The sequence below is a fragment of the Lactuca serriola genome, chromosome 4 (assembly GCF_051521515.1).
Source record: "Lactuca serriola cultivar US96UC23 chromosome 4, Lser_US96UC23_V15, whole genome shotgun sequence".
NCBI classification, from domain to species: Eukaryota; Viridiplantae; Streptophyta; class Magnoliopsida; order Asterales; family Asteraceae; genus Lactuca; species Lactuca serriola.
In genome coordinates this window covers 220,114,408-220,122,821 of record NC_136411.1, presented here as the reverse complement: position 1 = coordinate 220,122,821, position 8,414 = coordinate 220,114,408, and positions in this window count along the sequence as shown.

Genomic DNA, 8,414 nt, shown 5'->3' with positions numbered 1-8,414 from the left:
TGGGGAAATCCTTTGTGGTACCCCGGGCTTCATTGTATAAATGGTGGTAATTCTTTGCGAAACCATTGATGGGATTTATTTTGTTAGAGGTCTTTTATGTCATAGCAACGGTTATGGACTCGTAGTAGCAAATTGTTAGAAACATTATACTTTGTAGTTATACAGTATTAATGTTAAGTATATGTTTCCCCAATACTTATATTCTAGGTACAAGGAATGTTTAGGTATATCACTTACTTAATAAATAAACTATCATACCTAGGATATATATACTAAATGTTGGAGACAATTATGGGTCAAAATGATACTTTTGAACTTGCAAAAAGTACTATTTTACTCAGAGTCAAAACATGTGGCACACCAACTTTATGTTGACGTATTTTCAAAACGCAAGTGTTTTCAGGAACTTGATAAGCTGGAATGTTACTCGAACACGAGAAGGTTTACTGTTATCGCCTCTGTGTATATGGAATATATATATATATATATATATATATATATATATATATATATATATTACGACGTGTGCAATAATTCGGATACTATGTAATTATCATTAGGAAAGAAAGAATAATGTAACTTTCTATCATCGATAAAGGTATGTAATTTATAAAATTCTTTTTTACTGTTCAATCTATGTTATATAACTGTGATAAAAAAGATGAAGTTACACCGCCCAGTGATTCCGCCGCCGACCGGGGTGTGACACCTTACTTGATCCGTTAATGTCCATAATTCTCGGAATAGGTAACTTTTCGAAACCAGATTTTACAACTCTCTTCCACTTAAACTAGATTTCGTACTTGAAATCATTGCTTGCTAACTTCCAAGATCCTAAGCGATTCGGCCAATTCTTCTTGAACCCTGCCTATGCCAAATGTTGACTCATGCACACAACGACCTTCCAATGCTACCATCGAAATCCAACCTTAGCAGATTCCACACGTCCTGATGGGGAACGAATCATTGATCCACTAACTATAAATAATGCAGAATAACCATCACTTCTCTGCTAGAAGTTCGAAATCCAATACCTTAGCTGACCTCCATACAGGTAGAACCATTCCGAAGAACATTCAATATAACCTCACTCTGCAATCTGAACCGAATGAAATCATTCTGATCCTAAATTATCTAGCTGAAATCAATAGCAAACAAAATCATTTACCATACATTACTACCGAAAAGACTTTTCATATAAATAGAGGTGACTCCCAACATGAGTCTCATCCCTTATGCCACCTGGAAACACAACTTACATCCCAAAATCCAAAGATTAACACTTGCATTCTATCTAAAACCTTTTGATTCCATGGTGACCTTCTACTATTCTAAAATATATCTCCAATCGCCCAAAAACCTCGCACTCGGTCACTCCATGAGACTCCGCCTAAGAGTCTAACTGTTACAGGCTTCTTGAGCCTAAACACCACATGGATGCCATCCCTTGACCACATAGTCATCTTACTCTAAACATGATTCCAAAACATCACTCAAGAAATTTTCTACTAGATTTCACCCATGCTATCATAACCAAACGAGCCTTGCCCATAGATCTCACCCACTCGAGCGCTAAACAGTCCCAACATTTCCTCGGATCCAACAATCCTCATTCCAAACAAGGAGTGGTCTAGTAACAATATTGTTTGCCTCGACCGGCATGTGTTGATCCTCCTTCAGCCCTACAACCATTCCTATAAGGTCCAATCTCATCGTGGTGAATGCTACGACTCCATTGTAGACTTACAACACTTCCCTAACAGCCTATCATCCTTGTGTATGTTATGGTTACCTCATAGTCATACAATACTCCCATATCAGCCATGCGCCTAGCCGATGGTCTTGGCCTCCATTTACCAAGCAAAACCATTATCAATCATGATTCGAACCCACATCCGACTAAATCCCAATTAGGTGTTCAGGCCATACTTTGAAACCCAAAGCCTTTATCAGACAAGTACAAGCAAAGAGGCTCTAACACAACCCTCAACCTGAGTCCAATCATATATCAGCCATGCACTACTACTGATGCATCACTCAATCGGTGATAGGTCCTGAATTCCCCACTAGTGTGCAAACTTCAATCCCAGTCGCCACTTGAACTAGCTCTCTACATGACTACGGTGTGTAACTCCTCCTTGTTTTGTACCTACATCTATTCCCAAAAATCCAAACCGTCCTCCCCCACTTGGATTTAGCTATACCCTGCCAACCTTGCTAAAAACAACGAATGATAAACCCATTTACCGGAATGAACGGATCACCAACTCAACAACCCATTCAATAAAAGATTTATGCATTCAAAACATCTTCAACATATACAATTTAAATTCCCTTGGAAATCCTAGCATTTGAACAAACCCTTGCAACTACAATCATCACCCACTTGCTACTGTTGTTACCCTAATATCAGTAGTGATCGGACCAAAGAGCCTATCAACAATCAGTTTCCATCCATCCTGAGTGATGAAATCACCTCTGTACTCCGACTTCATTGTCCCAGACGAGGACAACCATCTTCCATGAGATCTTTTCCTTAAAACTTCCGATATGAGGACCACCCTCACAATCCTAAAGACATCAACCTGGCAACAATTCTCTTGCACTCGAATTCTGACCAATCCCTTTCACTCCAAAACTACCTTGAATTCCAATAATTTAACGAACTTGCACTACAACTTACTCTAACCCATTGGGTTTAACTAACATGTTGACCCGAATGTTGATCCTCCAAGCAATACCTCTAGTTCGATTTCCCTAAGGGACCACACCAAATATGGTTGAAAAACTAAATCTAGCCCAACAAGATGTGCCCCGCTCATGACTCTCGGCATGCAAAAATGGCATATAACCATCATTGGTAATACTATCTAGGAAATTTCAGTGAAACTGAACCGAAGATATCTCTTACTCATATAAAAACATGATCCAGAGGCACATATATACAAATAATAAGGCATGAGGAAAAATAAAAGATAACATACCCGCGATAGCATCTTATGGAACTCTGGTATTCCCTGCCTACAACTGCAATGATCGACTCCTCACTATTACGGCCTCCACCTTGCACTTGTAACCGTTAGTAATCCTCAAAGTAACTGGATCAGGTGCACCCACTACTCCACTAAGCAAAATTGTATACTGGGCCTTGTTGTGGACTTCCTGATTGCATAGAAAACACATTGAAATCAAGCCTCAAGGACAATCCTTGTTGAAATGACCAGTCTGACCACAACAGAAGCAGCTCCTTCCTTTCTCACGAAAATTCCCTTCATGGGTCCTCCAACAAGTGGTACAATGGCCCCAACCTTTATGGCCTCCTAGACGTGAATCCAAAGTCATGGGCCTCTTTGGCTGGCCCACTGCGATCTAAATCTGCTCTGACGTTCTCTTGTCGAGGTGCTCCAAATCTATCTACAGCTCTCAGGCTCTAGCAATCACATCATTTAGGGTCTTGCACCCTGACAAGCTCATAAAATTCCTGATTTCATCCCTCAACATATCATGATACCTTTCCTTCTTCATATTCTATTCTGTCTCATATTATGGAACTACCAAAGCCCTCTCCCGAACCTTGGTAGTGATCTCTGCCACAGTCTCAGTAGTCTGACGAAGGTCCTGAAACTCCCTTGTCATCTACTGTATCTCTATTGCCGGTGCAAACTCCTCTTGGAATCTCGTGATACAATCCCCCCAAGTCATGACCACCATAGCCACAAATCCTAATGCACCATCAACCTCCTCCCACCAATCATGGGCTCTGTCACTCAAAAGACAAGATGAAAATACCACCTTCTCCCCCTCAATGAAAGAACTTTTCCATTGAGCATTCTCCATGTTAGTGATCCATCAGCGACTAGTAATGGGTTCCTTAGCCCCAAAGATGATAGGTTTTGAGCACTATAACAATCCTATGGTACATATACAATCCTAGTGCTTTGGATCTAATTTTTCTCAAGTTATACATGCATTTTTCATTTATCCAAAATATGAAGCCTAACTAGAATATAATTTTGAGATTTACAACATAAAATAAGTTAGATGAATACCTCTTAGTTGTAGCTTGTAGAACTTAGCCTTTCAAGAGCTTATTACCTCAATATGATACCTCAAATGAGTCACAAACACCAAGAACAATGGAGGATTGTGTGTGTGTGTGTGTGAGAGAGAGAGAGAGAGAAAGAGAGAGAGGTTAGGAATACACAAAAATAGGCTAGGGTTTCTTCTTGGAACTCTTGGCTGATTTTTGGAGTGTTAGGGGTTACATTTATAGTGTGGAATTCCTAGGGTTTCATACATAAAAACCTAATTTACTTAAGCCGTTAAGTATTCCAATAATCCATATGATAGGCCCTTTGGAGGAACTCTTCATGGACTCTCACATAGATTTAGCCCATCCCTAATTGTGACACCCCAAAACCGGAATGGCGGAAACGTTCGGGGGTGGAGGACGTCATGTCAAGTATCACGAGATATGTATATGGTAAGCAAGTAATGAACAACCATTTTATTTAGAAAGAAAGTGTTTACAATGTATGTGTTTACAAAACATAGAAGTCATAAACAAATAACAAAACAAGACTTGAAGCTATAATGCTCCATCTTCTGAAGTCCCAGCACGAGCACCTGTCTAATAGTCTCCTGAGAATACAAGTTATTTGAAAGAGTTGATCAGCAATTAAGCTGGTGAGTTCATAAGATTTTAGTGATGTGAGTAAGCTGTAAAAATGTGGTTTAAAATGTATATGTAAAGTACTGTAAGTTGTAAGGTGTTGTTTTGTAAATTTTGCCTGTTCCTCTAGAAAATCATATATTTCCTACTTAAAATGGGAGTTGTGTAAAATGACACTACAAGCCTTTCTATGCGTAACAAGTGGGTACAAGTTATATATACTTGGAGTAAAGAAACAATCGATTATGCACATCTTCCCTCAACCTACAACCCGACGGGGTACAGTAAGTAAGGCGGATAGCACATATTCCATTGGTTATTAGATCGTTGTCATATATAACCTTGGGGTATTCACTTGTTACTCATGGAGTTATTTGTAATGGTTCATTTATGTCTAATGGAGAGGTCCTTTTAAGAAAAACTATATTTCTTATAATTATGGTGATTACTTTTATAATAGCTTTGTTTATACTGCTATATATAATTTGGTATCGGGTAGATAATAGATTGGATGACCTCGGTGTAAACCCACATCCAACGGGAACATGACGTACAACGAAGAACACACATCCTATTAGTTGTCGGATATTAGTCTTATATATAAACATGGTGTATAAACTAAGGTATTATAGATTTAAATCACTTAAAGTCTTTAAAACTGTACTGGCTTAATAAAATGGATTAAGCCCTTAACTGGGAAATCACTAGTTTTGTATATCCAAAAGTACTAACTTTGAAACAAAAGTTTTGTACTAGAAAAACTGTGCATTGACTCTGTGTCCTATGACCTGATCCATACCTGGTACCCTTATGATGACTTAATGTATACTAAGCATAAATATATATTGATTTAGGTAGATAATAGATTGGGTGACCTCGGTGTAAACCCACATCCAACAGGAACAGGACGTAAATCAAAGAACACACATCCTATTAGCTGTCGGAATCTACTTAACATATATGTATCCTATAGTGTATACATTACGGAATCATCAGGTTAGCATCATGGTCCTAACTCTTAAAAGTAGCCTTTTACCAAGACTAGACTATTTTGAAAGAAGTCTTCTACCAAGACTCTACTGTTATGAAAGCAGTCTTCTACCAAGACTCTACTGTTATTGTCAACTGTAAAGTACATTCTCCCTAGTTTATAACCTATCTCAAATAGAGAATAGATTAACCTTCAAGTGTTACTGACACTTTATGAAAGTAATGGGAGAAATGAGTACCCTGATGTCGTTTATAATGACATACGGAGGTACTATCAACCTTAAAACATATGTGTGTTTTATTACGGTCATAATGTGAAAGCTAGAACCCCTACTAAACCGCTCTCACGTATGGAGATTGAGGGAACCAAACGCGACCCGAGCAAATCCATGCAAGCCGTGTAATTCACATTAAAGTTAGATCCTGTTTGCGTGTTGTCATGCTATAGCAAATTAACTTTTTAGTTATGTCCTGTTCTGTTCTGTTCTGTTCTGTTCTGTTATTGACTCTTTGTGTGCTTCATTGTACTAGAAGTAATGAATAGCATTCTCCTAAACTATACCTATAATAGTTTACTAACGCTCTAACTGGACTGTTACTGAAAAGACTCATTTATCTACAAAGTTATGCTTATACTTTAAAATGGAGTTTTGTATAACTATAAAGTAACATAACCTTTAGAAGACTTTTGAAATGTTTTAACAACTTATAAATAACATAAGTAACATTTTGAAAGAATGTTTAACAACAAATAATTACACAAGTATCATTGTGTTGAACTTGTATTCCCCCCTTAAAACAATTAAAATAGTTAAAAGATTCATTACGGGGTATGAACTCACCTGATATGGGTGATTCAAACGGGTATGCGCGTACGCATGAGAAGTTCCACGAATGAAGTTCTGAGACACAATAAGCCCTAAATAATATTTAAGGACACATAATGACATGAATATAGTGTTTATAAACAACTATATGAAAGGAAACACCTTCCGGGACTAGGAAACACCTTCCGGGACTAGGAAACACCTTAACCAAGTGTTGGAATCACATGTGATTCAACCTAGGAGGGTATAAAGGCACTTATATGAGTTTACTACCATGTGTTCACAGCCCAGGGGAGTTTACGGCCGTAAACTCATGGTTACTCATGGGTTAGTGCAAGTATGAAAGCTAGGGAATGTTTTAGGGACATTAGCTTTAACCTAGGATGAGAAAGACCACTTCTTTTGGCACTTTTGGGGTCTTCACGGCCCAAATGAGTTTACTACCGTAAACGCATGGCCAAATATGTTTATGAGGGTCTTAAAGTTCATAAAGAAGCATTCTAAATTCATGCCTAAGCCCTTGGAAGTGTTTGTGGCATCAAACACCTCTATTTTGAGTTTACGGCCCATGGACCATTTGGTCATGTGTTTGCGGCCGTAAACACTTATGAGTGATGATATTTTGGTTGTTTTGGGTCCTAAACACATCTAGGTACAATTCTATGCTTGTCTCTTGGGTTATGGAAGGCATTTAGGGCATATTGGCACCCTAAAATGGAGTTCACCGCCCAAGAACTTCCTTGGCCATGAACTCACTTTTGGTCCTTGATTTTAATTGCTTTTGATGCCTAAGCATGTCAAGGTTTGTCCCATGTTTGGTTTCCAAGGTCTAGGGGTCATTGGGCACACTTTGGCCCTTGAAATGGAGTTTACTCCCCAAGGTGTTCTTGGGCAGTAAACTCACAGATCTTGGTGTTTTCCTATGATTTCTAGTGTATTAAGCATACATAAAGCTTTAAAACAACACTAGATAAAAGTACTCACTTTCTGGAACAAAAGTCTGAAGATCCTTGAGAGAGAATTTGGCTTTTCTCTAGTTGGAATTGTAACTAATGAATAATTTGATTCAGAATTCTATATACAGTCCTGAGATTTTTGGCAGAAAATATTTTATTCCCGGAAAGAACTCTAATATCATAGAGTTTTGGAATAATAGAGTTGCACAAGACCCAAGTGCAACCTCTCTCCTGATATCTCCTTAAGTGTAAATCCTGAGTTGCTCAAACTTGTCCCAAAAGTTTGAAAGTTAGCAGAAACAGACTTGGCTTCTATTGAAGTGGAAATTTTTGGGTTGTCACACTAATAAACATGGATCATTAGCCCAAACTCTAAGTATTACGGATTTACCTAATCAGTCCTTGTAAATTTAATCAGTCTCTTTTGATCACTAAATTAATTCCAAATTAATTCTTGATCAATACCAATTAAATAATATGATTTCTCAATTAATATATTATTCTTTTTCTTATAATATATTAATAAATCATAAATAACCACTTTCTCAAATATCCATCCTATTAAATTGTTCCGATGAAGGCAACCCAAAAGGATCATGCTACTATCGGGTCAAGTACATACCAATTATAGTTATTGGCTTAGACACCTAAGCCAACATTATCCCACTTGGATAAGTCTAATAACTATAACTGCCAATGTAGCTTAAAAATACGATTAGCAACCAAAGCTCTCAAAAGCCGCTATTGTGACATCCCCTAATTTCTCGGCCTGAAAAGATCGATTTAATTTATGCTTTTTAAAATAAAATCAGAGAAATCTTTTTAAAAGATGTTGCGGAATTGGTCCTCAAACAACATATGATAAATGTATATCAAAACCCTTCATTAAGAAGGTATATATTTTCCATATATATCAAAACCTCGGGATGTCATGTTCCGATACAGATCAAAAGCATAAACAAGACATTA